The sequence below is a fragment of the Procambarus clarkii genome, chromosome 54 (genome assembly GCF_040958095.1).
Source record: "Procambarus clarkii isolate CNS0578487 chromosome 54, FALCON_Pclarkii_2.0, whole genome shotgun sequence".
NCBI lineage: Eukaryota > Metazoa > Arthropoda > Malacostraca > Decapoda > Cambaridae > Procambarus > Procambarus clarkii.
The window spans coordinates 24,234,391-24,249,654 of NC_091203.1; the positions used below are offsets into that span (position 1 = coordinate 24,234,391).

Below are 15,264 nucleotides of genomic sequence, written 5' to 3' on the forward strand. Positions count from 1 at the left end.
CAGTGCCACGTAGCTTTACAAGCGCCAATCAGAGCGCAGTAATGATCGCCTCGTTGAGCCCCATCTAACGATACCCCACAAGCCCATGGTTAAAACATAGCCGCAATAATAGCTATTATTTGGCTATTATTTGCTAACTAGTAGCGGGAACCGCTTGATGTTGAAGGGGGATTTTCTTTTGAGCAGCTATTTTCTCGTGATATTCCTGTGTCATTATATTTGTATCATTGATTACCATTGTCCTTTATTCTCGGCTTTACTATTGTATTTATATGTATCATTATTTACGGGTTAGATTAGAGAGTGATTGCACGCAATTGATGCAATGACAACATATTTATGTCTGCGTGAGTTTGTGGTTTGTTTATATACATTTAGATCTCTCTAGCGAGTGGATAGTAAATGTGGATAGTCAAGCGGGTGGATAGTAAATCCCCACCATCCTTCGTCCCGTCGTCCTCAGTACCAGTGGTGGATAACAGGGCCAGAGCCAGCAACAACAGTGAGTGGTGGATAACAGATCTTTGTCTGGTTCTCTCTCTCTCTCTCTCTCTCTCTCTCTTCTTTCCTCCTGTTCATTAATTTTCCCTCCCTCCTTCCCTCCGTTTCCACCTCACGTTCTCTCTACCACCTCCTCACTCTCTCACATTCTCTGCTCTTTCTGCCTTAGGTTATTTTCTGTCACTCCCTCTCATTCTCTCTCTCTCTTTATCCTTCCCATTCTCTCTCTCTCCCTGCCTCTCAGCTCTCTCTTTCCCAGTGCGGAGAACGTGCTCGAGTGAGGCTGACTCAGCACTCAACGTCGATAAGGGCTGTAAAATAATTTCCTAACACTCTACGGAATATCAGACCCAAATTTGAGGCTTCATAGCAGTCGTTGGTTACCTTGAGGTGCTTCCGGGGCTTAGCGTCCCCGCGGCCCGGTCGTCGACCAGGCCTCCTGGTTGCTGGACTGATCAACCAGGCTGTTGGTTACCGCAATATGAAGTAGTTATTATTTTAAGGAGAGGCCTGGTGGTTCCCTCCTCCCTATGTCAGTCACCACACAACCACGGGTCATGATGCAAAGTTGTGTGTGAGGCTAGCCGCGAATGTCTGACCTTATACGTATAGCTATTTTATACGTACAGGTATAATTATACACGTATAATTATATAGAGGTAGTCAGGCGAGGAGTCACAATAACGTGAAGTATGTTGGCTGAAGTATGTTGACCAGACCACACACTAGAAGGTGAAGGGACGACGACGTTTCGGTCCGTCCTGGACCATTCTCAAGTTGATTGTAGACCATTCTCAAGTCGATTGTGGACTATTCTCTAGTTGATTGTGGAACATTCTCAAATTGATTGTGGAACATTCTCAAGTTGATTGTGGACCATTCTCAAATTGATTGTGGACCATTCTCAAATTGATTGTGGAACATTCTCAAATTGATTGTGGAACATTCTCAAGTTGATTGTGATGATAAAAGGAGGTAATAAATAGGCAAGAGAGAGAGGTGAAGAGAAGAAAATCTTAGAGAAAGAAAAAGCAAGGCAAAAGGTACGCAAGAAAAGGTGTAATAAAGGCGATATTAAGATATTAATAGGAATAAGAACATAAGAACAAAGGTAACTGCAGAAGGTCTATTGGCTTATACGATGCAGCTCCTATATATACCCACCCAATAAGAAAGGGATAGTAATTGAAAGCCCCAAAGATCTCAGGATATAGGCAAGACAACAACGTCTCACTCTAGACGATTAACAATGCACAAACAACAGGGCTCCATCAAGGAGCACATAATCTCCTCTCACAACCAGACCATCACCAGAGAAATATTAACAAGCAACACTGAAGTAATCGACAGGTACACTGACAGTAGGAGACTCGACATCAGCAGCATGCTTCTGATGTCCATTTTAATACCATTTTAATATTCAGTATATTATGCCATTCGTCCACTCGCTCTTTACCACCTCACCCAAAGGGAATATAAAGCCAGCGCTAAACATGGTAAGTTTGACTTTGAGAATGTAAGGAGTGACCTTGCGAAACGCTTCCTAAGGCGTCTGACGAAAATAAAAAGTGTGAAAATTAACTTAGGAGGGTTAATTTTTCAACTACACTCGACAGTGAAGAAAAAAAAACAGTACCACAGTGCCTGAGCACCACAGTGCCTGAGCACCACAGTGCCTGAGCACCACAGTGCCTGAGTACCACAGTACCTGAGCATCACAGTGCCTGAGCACCACTGTACCTGAGCACCACATGCAGTGCCTGAGCACCACAGTACCTGAGCACCACATGCAGTGCCTGAGCACCACAGTACCTGAGCACCACATGCAGTGCCTGAGCACCACAGTGCCTGAGCACCACAGTGCCTGAGCACCACAGTACCTGAGCACCACATGCAGTGCCTGAGCACCACAGTGCCTGAGCACCACATGCAGTGCCTGAGCACCACAGTACCTGAGCACCACAGTGCCTGAGCACCACAGTGCCTGAGCACCACATGCAGTGCCTGAGCACCACAGTACCTGAGCACCACAGAGCCTGAGCACCACAGAGCCTGAGCACGCCACGACGCTGCTCAGGAGTGTGTAAAGACGGCTCGCCTCCCCAAGTGTGACAAAGACTTTCTTTGCAACATTCTCACACCATCAAGGAAGAAAGGTGTGTGTTTGTGCAGGGAAGTGTGGTGAGGGAGGGAAGGGTGAGGGGTGAGGGAGGCTAGGGTGAGGGGTGAGGGAGGCTAGGGTGAGGGGTGAGGGGGGCCAGGGTGAGGGAGGCCAGGGTGAGGGGGGCCAGGGTGAGGGGTTAGGCAGGCCAGGGTGAAGGGTGAGGGAGGGTGACCAGGGTGAGGGGTGAGGGAGGGTGAGGGAGAGGGAGGCCAGGGTGAGGGAGGCCAGGGTGAGGGAGGCCAAGGTGAGGGGTGAGGGAGAGGCCAGGGTGAGGGGTGAGGGAGAGGCCAGGGTGAGGGGTGAGGGAGGCCAGGGTGAGGGGTGAGGGAGGCCAGGGTGAGGGGTGAGGGAGGCCAGGGTGAGGGAGGCCAGGGTGAGGGGTGAGGGAGAGGCCAGGGTGAGGGGTGAGGGGGCCAGGGTGAGGGGTGAGGGAGGCCAGGGTGAGGGGTGAGGGAGGCCAGGGTGAGGGGTGAGGGAGGCCAGGGTGAGGGAGAGGGAGGGTGAGGTGATACCAGTGCCATCTGCAGGCGGGGCGGTGGTCGCGGAGGGGTGAGGGGCAGGGAGTGAAGGGGACAGTAAAGGGGGGGCAGGGAAGGGGGGGCAGAGAATGGGGGTAGGGAAGGGGGGCAGGGAAGGGGGGCAGGGAAGGGGGGCAGGGAAGGGGGGGGCAGGGAAGGGGGGCAGGGAAGGGGGGCAGGGAAAGGGGGGGGGGGTAAACAAACAGTGTGTGTTCATCACAGGGGACGTGTGGGGGCAACAGTGACATATGGTGATGTTGTAATGTTGGGAAAACAAAGTGTAGCAGTGAACTGTCGCGAGTTATGGAGGAGAATATTATGTGTGTGACCCCCCCCCCCCCTCTCTCTGTCTCTCTCTCTCTCTCTCTCTCTCTCTCTCTCTCTCTCTCTCTCTCTCTCTCTCTCTCTCTCTCTCTCTCTCTCTCTCTCTCTCTCTCACTCTCTCTCTCTCTCTCACACTCTCTCTCTCATCTCACGCCTACTCTCACCTCACAACTACCTCACAAAACCCACCACCATTCGCAAAGTGCAGGTTGCGGGCTATTCATGCCCGTGCTAACCTCTTAGTTGGATTAATCTTCACCAATCATGAAGTGCATGCATAATGCAACTCGTCTGGTGGAGTGGCAGAGGCTGGAGCCGTCAACCACCGTCCAGTGAACAAGGCATCTCAAGGAACCTGTCTGGTCGGTGGTGAAGACTTCTGCCTTGAGACGACTTGGGACCTTTCACAGACATGACGGCTGTGAGGCGCCTGGATGTTACTTACAGCCAGAGACGAGTCTCAAGTTGCAACTCATTAGTTGCCTGATGAACTGATGAGATGACTCTTCATCATCCTCTGGGGGGAGGGGGGGAGGGGTATTCACAGCATCTTAATTACACAATAATTTGGTTCACACTTTCCAAAAGCAGTGTGGACTATTTGCTGCAGGAAGGTGTTCAGAAGGTGAATATTTTCCTTACTCACGTAAGGAAGAATGCCACCACCACTGATGCCCCGGCCACCACCACTGATGCCCCGGCCACCACCACTGGTGCCCCGGCCACCACCACTGATGCCCCGGCCACCACCACTGATGCCGCGGCCACCACCACTGATGCCCCGGCCACCACCACTGATGCCCCGGCCACCACCACTGATGCCCCGGCCACCACCACTGATGCCCCGGTCACCACCACTGATGCCCCGGCCACCACCACTGATGCCCCGGCCACCACCACTGGTGCCCCGGCCACCACCACTGATGCCCCGGCCACCACCACTGGTGCCCAGGCCACCACCACTGATGCCCCGGCCACCACCACTGATGCCCCGGCCACCACCACTGATGCCCCGGCCACCACCACTGATGCCCCGGCCACCACCACTGGTGCCCCGGCCACCACCACTGGTGCCCCGGCCACCACCACTGGTGCCCCGGCCACCACCACTGATGCCCCGGCCACCACCACTGATGCCCCGGCCACCACCACTGATGCCCCGGCCACCACCACTGATGCCCCGGCCACCACCACTGGTGCCCCGGCCACCACCAATGATGCCCCGGCCACCACCACTGATGCCCCGGCCACCACCAATGATGCCCCGGCCACCACCACTGGTGCCCCGGCCACCACCAATGATGCCCCGGCCACCACCACTGATGCCCCGGCCACCACCAATGATGCCCCGGCCACCACCAATGATGCCCCGGCCACCACCACTGATGCCCCGGCCGACCTCAGTGATCCAGTGACAGTTCGGAAACAGGATCCCAAGTGAGCGCAACAATTTAATAAGAGGGACAACCCTAGAGGGACAACCCTAGAGGGACAACCCTAGAGGGACAACTCTAGAGGGACAACCCTAGAGGGACAACTCTAGAGGGACAACCCTAGAGGGACAACTCTAGAGGGACAACCCTAGAGGGACAACCCTAGAGGGACAACCCTAGAGGGACAACCCTAGAGGGACAACTAGGCTAATTACTAGTGAAGACGCAATCGCACGTTGGAACGTCGCCACGGGATTCCTACATGAATGCCGTAGGAATTCCTTGGGGACCCAAATGTCCCAGACCTGGGACTACTATCCCTTCAAGACTCAGAGGTGTACAAAGCCATCCCATTCCGCCAGACTCAGCCGTTGTGTACACTGGCTTAAGACATCAGCTGCTCAAGGAATTAAGCACCTCAGCAGGGCATCTCTCTGGACTGATCCCAGACATAATTTACACCCCTTTGGCTGAAAAAGCTTCTCTGGTGTTTTGAAGAAATTATCCGGATCAACATACTCAAAATTGTTCAGTATTTTAAACGATTCAATGAGATGCACCTTGTCATGCCTGGTCTGTAGTGGACAGCGCATCGGATTCGTAGTCCTGAGGTTCCGGGTTCGATTCCCGGTGGAGGCGGAGAGAAATGGACAAAATGTTTCCTTTCACCCTAATGCCCCGGTTATCTAGCAGTAAATAGGTACCTTTGATTTAGACAGCTGCGATGGGCTGCTTCCTGGGGGGTGGAGGCCTGGTCTAGGACCGGGCCGCGGGGACACTAAGCCCCGAAATGATCTCAAGATAATCTCAACCGTTCCTGATACGAGAGATGACTAAGCTCTGGAATGATTTTTATTGCCCGGTGTTGCACCTTCTCCAGAGCAGCTGTGTCTTTCTCAAGACGAGGTCTCAGCATTATTGCTAAGATGTAATAATCCAGGTGGCGCCGCACCACCTATAATTTACTTATAATTGAACGACTTATATAATTTACTTATAATTGAACGACTTATATAATTTACTTATAATTGAACGACTTATATAATTTACTTATAATTGAACGACTTATATAATTTACTTATAATTGAACGACTTATATAATTTACTTATAATTGAACGACTTATATAATTTACTTATAATTGAACGACTTATATAATTTACTTATAATTGAACGACTTATATAATTTACTTATAATTGAACGACTTATATAATTTACTTATAATTGAACGACTTATATAATTTACTTATAATTGAACGACTTATATAATTTACTTATAATTGAACGACTTATATAATTTACTTATAATTGAACGACTTATATAATTTACTTATAATTGAACGACTTATATAATTTACTTATAATTGAACGACTTATATAATTTAATTATATAATTGAACGACTTATATAATTTAATTATATAATTGACCGACTTATATAATTGACCGACTACTTTCTTTTCCTTGAAGGAACGCATGATTTTGCCCAGGATTTGGTTACTTTCTTAACTGTCGCTCTCACTAGTTGTTCAACTGTTAGTGATTGATGGACTCCGACTCTAAGGTCTTTTTCTTCATCTATCTGTTGTAAGGGAGTGTTATCTAACGTGTTAAGCTAGTATCTTATCTTACCTAACCTAACCTAACCTAACCTAATCTAACCTAACCTGACCTGACCTGACCTAACCTAACCTAACCTAACCTAACCTAACCTAACCTAATCTAACCTAACCTAATCTAACCTAACCTGATACAACTTAGCCTAACCTGAACCGACCTGACCTAATCTAACGTGACAACTTAAACTAATTTAACCTAAACAAGCCTGACGTTACGTCAACTAACCTTGCCTAGCCTAACCTAACCTAACCTAATCTAACCTAACCTTACCTAACCTAACCTAACCTAACCTAACCTAACCTAACCTAACCTTACCTAACCTAACCTAACCTAACCTAATCTAACCTAACCTTACCTAACCTAACCTAACCTAACCTAACCTTACCTAACCTAACCTAACCTAACCTAACCTAACCTTACCTAACCTAACCTAACCTAACCTAACCAAATATAATTTAGTCTAATGTAACCTTATCTGACCTGAATGTATCCAACCTTTTTTCGGCTGTTGTATATTTCTGCTGTCCAGCAAAAGCTGACTTTTTGCTCCTGTGTTATTTGTTGCCTCACAAACTCTCCTTTTGGCTGCTGTTGTGTAGTTTTTGTTGCCCCAACAAAAGTCGAGTTTTTTATACCTTTTGTTTTTCTCCTGTCACGACTATAGTTTACTCACCTCCAGCTCAAACTTTTATTTGTTTGAGCTGTTTAAGACTTTCCCGCAGCTGTTGTAGTGATGGCGGAGGCCAGGCAGAGCAGCCAGACCCCAAAAAAGTTCTCCAGTGTTTCTGTAAAAAGAAAAAAAAGGTGTTTCTCTCTCAGAAAGAATGGCGACAATTTAGCGTTTCTCAAAGCCTTTCCTTCCTTGCTCGACCTAGAAGACACCTTGTCTTTTCTTGAGACAGCGAGAGCAGCTTTAAGTCTGTCTGTCCGCCGCACTGATGCCTCTTCCACCGTCCTCCCTGTCTATCCGTCTGTCTGTCTGGCTTTGTCATAGATCTTTAGAAGATACATTCTTTATGAAATGAGATAAATCCCGTTTTCTTTACACCTGTCATCTGCATTCTGGTGGCAGACAGGGGCTACCTGGTGGCTGACAGGGGCTACCTGGTGGCAGACAGGGGCTACCTGGTGGCTGACAGGGGCTACCTGGTGGCTGACAGGGGCTACCTGGTGGCAGACAGGGGTTACCTGGTGGCTGACAGGGGCTACCTGGTGGCTCACAGGGGCTACCTGGTGGCTCACAGGGGCTACTTGTAGCCAGGTAGCCTCAGTGGGAGGCAACTGTCCTCTGGCTGCATGCCACAACAGGTGGATTACTCACATGTCCTCTATATACACTGCCAGAACGGTTGGATCAGTTGAAAGGAAACGTGTTCAAACGCATCGTCTACTCGGGAATCGAACTCGGATCCATATTGTTGTGAATACGAATACGTCGACCACTGTGTCGTAGGTCACAAGACGGTAGTGCAAGGAACACCATAAAATACTTTTTTCTAACACAGAATTATACTTTTGTATAATTCTATGTTCACAAAGTTCTATGTTAACTAAACATAGATTTATACTTTTAAATAATTCTATGATTACAAAATTCCATGTTAACTAAACATAGAATTATACTTTTATATAATTCTATGTTAACTAAATATAGAATTATTTTTTTATATAATTCTATGTTAACAAAATTCTATGTTAACTAAACATAGAATTATAATGTGTTTATATTTAAAATCACTTTCCTGATTTCTGGCGTTTGATTTCCATTCAATTTTTCTTTACCATAAATATTATAGAAATAATTATTGTTATCTAGTGGAAGGTCCGTGCCGAAAATTATATAAAAAGTTTGCTTGTTGTGTTTATAAAAAACACGCATCAGGTGTTTGATGTAAAATGATATGATGCTATAATCTTATTATGGGATTTGAAGCAAAAATATATATTTCGACATTCGAGGCCCGGGTCATGGTTACTTGGAACCATGTCTGTGAGTTTGTGAGTGTCTGTGTGAATGTGAGTCTGGACGTTTGTGTCTGTGTGAATGTGAGTCTGTGTGTGTCTGTGAGTCTGTGTGTCTGTGAGTCTGTGTGTCTGTGAGTCTGTGTGTCTGTGAGTCTGTGAGTCTGTGAGTCTGTGAGTCTGGATGTTCGTCTATTAACACAAAAGCGCCCAAACAGCTCTGCAGCTTTTAATACAAAAATTAGATATCGCTTTCCAATAGTTTTTTTTACTGCCTATAAGATCTTGGAGCAGTTTAGTAACAGTAATTGTCCCGCAGCTACGACCCAAATGTAAATGATTTTCTCCATTCAATTAAACTGTTTTATATTCGATCGTTGAAGACACTTTAAATTTAGCGAGTGACTTCTTACGTCTTGAAGGGTTTTATGCAGGTCGGCGTTCAATCCCCGATCGTCCACAAGTGATTGGGTATCATTCCTTTCCCCCCCCGTCCCATCCCTAATCCTTATCCTGGCCCTTTCCCAGTACTATATAGTCGTGATGGCTTGGCGCTTTCCCCTGATAGATTCCCTCCCTTAAGCACATCATCTGGAGATGTGTTGAGATGTTTTCTTTGTGCCGAAACCTTACAATAGCTTGCACGTCCTTCAGTGGACGTGTGGGGTACTACCGGAAAGTTTGAAAAAGGCTAAATTTAGTGTGTTGCCTATATATCATATAAGCGGAAAACAGGAGCCGGGGAATTATGCATTGATATCACTAACAAACATCCTTCCCTGTCTGCCAGTGGTGAGACCTCAGCCCCGGGGTCTCCGGCAATGTCTTATAGAACACCACCATCGGCAGAATAGTTCTTCTGCCCCGTTGTTGACACGAAGACAGAGACCTTAATGACTGCCGTTAGAATATTCAAGACATATTCAAGGTCCAGGGCTTGTCTTGGGCCTTGAGGGTCACCCATTTACTCGGTCCCACTCGCAGTCGTCGTCCTCAGTCCCTTAAGGTAGTCACGGTGTCCCTTGATAACTGATAACTGACTTGATTCAGTCTTCACTCTATATCATATCATGTTGGTGCGGGATACTCTACACAGAAATACGGCATCTCTCCCCCTCGCTTCTCCACATCCCAGCAATGGCAGATGCAAACTCAAATGTCTCGAAGAACCGAAGTCGAAGAATCGAAGTCGAAGAATCTGGAAGTCGAAGAATGTGGAAGAGTGGAAGTAAGGCGTGTCGAAGCACCGTAGATGTTCGTCAGTGTTATAAGACAGTGATCTTCCCTCACTGTAACAACTACAGTGATATCCGCTCTTGTTTTGTTTATGTAACGGTCTTGTCTATATATTATAGGTTTTAACAGGTCATTATCCTTTCTTGTCGTCTCTTCCTCTGTTGGAGTACCTTGCTGTAGTAGTAGCAGTCATCTGACCTTGCTGTAGTAGTACCAGTCATCTGACCTTGCTGTAGTAGTGGCAGTCATCTGACCTTGCTGTAGTAGTAGCAGTCATCTGACCTTGCTGTAGTAGTGGCAGCCATCTGACCTTGCTGTAGTAGTACCAACCATCTGACCTTGCTATAGTAGTACCAGTCATCTGACCTTGCTGTAGTAGTACCAGTCATCTGACCTTGCTATAGTAGTACCAGTCATCTGACCTTGCTATAGTAGTAGCAGTCATCTGACCTTGCTATAGTAGTAGCAGTCATCTGACCTTGCTATAGTAGTAGCAGTCATCTGACCTTGCTATAGTAGTAGCAGTCATCTGACCTTGCTATAGTAGTAGCAGTCATCTGACCTTGATATAGTAGTACCAGTCATCTGACCTTGCTATAGTAGTAGCAGTCATCTGACCTTGCTATAGTAGTGGCAGTCATCTGACCTTGCTGTAGTAGTGGCAGTCATCTGACCTTGCTGTAGTAGTGGCAGTCATCTGACCTTGCTGTAGTAGTACCAGTCATCTGACCTTGCTATAGTAGTACCAGTCATCTGACCTTGCTGTAGTAGTACCAGTCATCTGACCTTGCTGTAGTAGTACCAGTCATCTGACCTTGCTGTAGTAGTACCAGTCATCTGACCTTGCTGTAGTAGTACCAGTCATCTGACCTTGCTGTAGTAGTAGCAGTCATCTGACCTTGCTGTAGTAGTACCAGTCATCTGACCTTGCTGTAGTAGTAGCAGTCATCTGACCTTGCTATAGAAGCACCAGTCACCTGACCTTGCTGTAGTAGTACCAGTCATCTGACCTTGCTATAGTAGTACCAGTCACCTGACCTTGCTATAGTAGTGGCAGTCATCTGACCTTGCTATAGTAGTGGCAGCCATCTGACCTTGCTATAGTAGTACCAGTCATCTGACCTTGCTATAGTAGTGGCAGTCATCTGACCTTGCTATAGTAGTACCAGTCATCTGACCTTGCTATAGTAGTGGCAGTCATCTGACCTTGCTATAGTAGCACCAGTCACCTGACCTTGCTATAGTAGTACCAGTCATCTGACCTTCCTATTGGAGTTCCCTTCAGCCCTTGTTCTATCATGTGCTACTGGTCTGGAACCCACGATCAAGGTCTCTACCTGGCCACGCTACCTGCTCCTGGTCTGAAGAAGGGTTAATGTACTCAAAGAAAGGACCTGAAGACAAAAGGCTGGCATTCCGTAAGGGAAACTATGAGGAGATAAGAAAATTATCCAACAGATATAACTTGGGAAACAGAGCTCAGGGGAAAGACGGCCCAAGACATGATGAACTACATCACACAGAAATGTAAGGAGGCAGCATACAAGTTTGTCTCAGTCCAGAAGGGAAAAAAATTAAATGCAGATGAGAAACCCATGGTTTAATCAGAGATGTAAGCCAGCAAAGCAACAAAGTAAAAGGTCATGGAGAAACTATAGAAATAGCAGGACACTTGAGAGCAGAGACAGGTACCAAAATGCCAGGAATGAATACGTCAGGTTGAGGAGAGAGACAGAGCGACAATATGAAAACGACGTAACAAGCAAGGCAAAGATTCAACCTAAATTGCTGTACAGCCACATCAGGAGAAAAACAACAGTGAAGGAACAGGTAATGAAACTGAGGATAGGGGTAGACAGATTCACTTCAAACGACAAGGAAGTGTGTGAGGAACTGAATAATTAATTCCCATTAGGTCTTCACAGTAGAGCAAGGAGAAGTTCCAGAGATTAGAGAGGGAATAGTTAACCAGGAACGACTAGAAGTGTTTGCGATTACCAGTAGGAATATAAGGAAGCTTTTGCTACAGTTGGATGTGACAAAGGCTATAGGCTTGGATGGAATATCGACATGGATACTTAAGGAAGGAATATCGACATGGATACTTAAGGAAGGAATATCGACATGGATACTTAACTGTGCTTGCCAGCTGTGTCAGGCCACACTGCCAACAAACAAGTACCAACCCAGCTATACTGCACCATTGGTCAGAATGATGGGTTATAAACTTCAATCAGGACAAATGCAAAGTATTGAGGACCTGAAGTTGGGTCCAGACAATCACACTGGACAGTTCTGGACAAAAGTGAGACCGATCTCACGAGTGAGAAACAGAAAATGAGAAAGATCTGGACATTTATATATCTCTATCATTGGCACATGAGAATTACTAGAGAGAAGGCACTATATTAAAGGCACTATAGAGAAGGCACTATATTAAAGGCACTATAGGGAAGGCACTATATTAAAGGCACTATAGAGAAGGCACTATATTAAAGGCACTATAGAGAAGGCATATATTAAAGGCACTATAGAGAAGGCACTATATTAGAAAATGGCACATATCTTAGTATCTATCAGAAGCCTGGAACAATATAGGCTCTCTGATCACTATAAGCAATATGTGCAAGACCAGCACTTGAATATGCAGCACCGGCCTGGAACCCCTGATTAAAAAAAAGGTTTAAAATCAACTCGAGAAAGTTGGGAAGTGCGTGGCAAGAATGTAGCCAGAAGTGAAGCTGCTCCTTAATGTCATAATTGTCAATATAATACATATTAATAAAAGCGCCAAGTCATTACGACAATATAGCACTGGGAAGGGGTCAGGATAAGGATTTGGGATGGGACGGAGGGAAAGGAATGGTGCCCAAGCACTTGTATGGTCGGTCGGGGATTGAACCCCGACCTGCATGAAGCGAGACCGTCGCTCTACCGTCCAGCCCAAGTGCTTGGACTACCAGGAAGTGAAACATGGAGAGAGATCGTCCATAGCAGATCTATTTGTTAAAGAAGATGGACAAGAATTGTGAGGAATACTAATCATTGCATTAATTTCCTTGAGGACGGAAGTTGGGGCTGTGGAGCTAACACCCGACCAGAAAGAACATCTTGGTGAGTTCATGACATTCTTACTGCGAAAGGCTTATTAAGTGCTGTCAATCATCTGTGTTTAATGATGACTTGGTAACCATTTCATTACATGTATTGAACTTTAATAATATATTAACATAATGAGAAGATAATCGAATATACATAATAAATAAAAAAAATAATATCTTACAGCCTTTCTCATGATAACAGAGGATAGCCATATCCAGCTTTCTTGAAGTCATATGATCAGAAAATCCCTGATTGGTCACACCCTTCAGGGATTTTCTAATCATGTTCGTATTAATGTATCTTGTGCCTTAGATATTTTGCCTTCAGTCCTGCTTCAGCCTTCGGTCTTTCCTCTGCTCAGTGGACCAATCTTATGATGACCAAGGAAGATTAGGAGGCGACCACGACGTTTCGGTCCGTCCTGGACCATTCTCAAGACGATTCTCATCGACTTGAGAATGGTCCAGGATGGACCGAAACGTCGTCGTCCCTTCACCTTCTAGTGTGTGGTCTGGTCAACTTACTTTAGCCACGTTATTGTGACTCATCGCCTGCATTATCAAGGGACTATGATCTCAATCGACTTGATATTGGTCCAAGACGGACCGAAACGTCTCCGTCGTCTCCTCATCTTCTAGTGTGTGGTTTGGTTCATCTTATCTTCAACCACGTTATTGTGACTCATCAACCAATCTTAGACATTAATCTTGATATTCTCTGTGATATTCCTGATATTCTCTGTTAAATCTGTGATATTCTCTGTTAAATCTCTGATATTCTCTGTTAAATCTGTGATATTCTCTGTTAAATCTCTGATATTCTCTCAATTCTCTCAATTCTCTGTTAAATCTCTTCGTGTGCGATATCCAACAGGTGAGGTATGATATCTTTGAGACTATTTCTGCTGACTTGGGTGATATCGTCCTCAATTTGATTGTGTTCCCTATTTACGACTTAGTAAAATTGGTTTGACGGGGCTGACCTCTGAACAATTTGGCAGCAGAATAAGGTGGGGGGGGGGGGGGTTCCCATTGTCACAATGACCCCCACAATTGGGGGGTGAACCCCCCCCCCCTAGTGTAGGGGGGGGGGCGGTGTTTACTGTCTTCTAAGTCTGAGAGCGCCTACTGCTCTATGGCTCTATATATATATTTGTTCTTTTGAAAAACATCTGTTTGTCTCAGTTTCCTCTTTTGTTGACAGCTCTATAGCTGGCTCTTTTTCCTGACGGCTCTATTTAGATAGTTCTTTATCTGATAGATCTATAACTACCATTTTCCTCTGGCGGCTCTATTGCTCCATTTTTCTCTAACAGCTCTATTGCTTCCTTCCTCTTCCTCTGACTGCTCTAGTGCTACTTCTTCCGTTGACGTTTCTATAGCTACTTCTCCCTCTAGCTGCTCTATAGCTCTCCTTTCTTCCGAGGGCTCTAAACCTCCCACTTCACATAGGTGCTCTATATAGGTGCTCTCATCACTGAGAGCTCTATATATACATCTGAGTCTTCCTCTAATGACTCTGTATACTTGCCTCCTGCTCTATTTGCCCATTCGAGGCAGCTCTTATGTATACCCACACAAAATCATTCATATATGTGTCTGTCCTGCGCTTGAAACAGTCCCTCGCTCTCACGTCTATTGTCTTGCGTCTGTTCATACAAGCCCTGTATAATTTGCCGGATACAGTGTATTTTACCTCGGATCATACAAGGCCTGTATAATCTGCCGGTTACAGTGTAATACATGTTATACATCATCATGAATGTATGATTGAATACATACAGCGTATACTCAACTCTGGTACAGGTAAGATCCAGGCATGATCCAGCATATACGTATGATCAGTCGGGCACAGCATATTAAACGCTTCGCTCTTAGTTGTATGATTGTATGTATGATTGACCATATCCACCGTATTAATCCGTGTATGATCGCCGCGTACTGAACGCTCACCTGTGTATGATTGGCCCGATCAGAGTGCCAGGTATACTTGGTGTATGATCGGCCGAACAGAGCGCCAGGTATACTTGGTGTATGATAGGCCGAACAGAGCGCCAGGTATACTTGGTGTATGATCGGCCGGACAGAGCACCAGGTATACTTGGTGTATGATCGGCCGGACAGAGCACCAGGTATACTTGGTGTATGATCGGCCGCGTATAGTTGTATGATAGCGACACAGACTTTAGGCCTTTGGTGTTAAAGGTGAAGGTTCGGTCCGGCCGCCCAGGGGCCACTCATGACACTTGACCGCTGTGTGGGGGCGTCCCTGGGCACTTTAGGGCGTCCCTGGGCACTTTAGGGCGTCCCTGGGCACTTTAAGGGGTCCCTGGGGTCCCTTTAGGGCGTCCCTGGGTCACTTTAGGGGTCCCTGGGCACTTTAGGGCGTACCTGGGCACTTTAAGG

The 15,264-nt window shown here is 46.3% G+C and overlaps 1 protein-coding gene across 1 annotated transcript in view; it reads left to right on the forward strand.

Annotated features, from left to right (window-relative positions):
- Nucleotides 1-15,264, forward strand: part of LOC123771268 (monocarboxylate transporter 13) — a 128,185-nt gene that overhangs the window by 78,073 nt on the left and 34,848 nt on the right. The window lies entirely within an intron of this gene.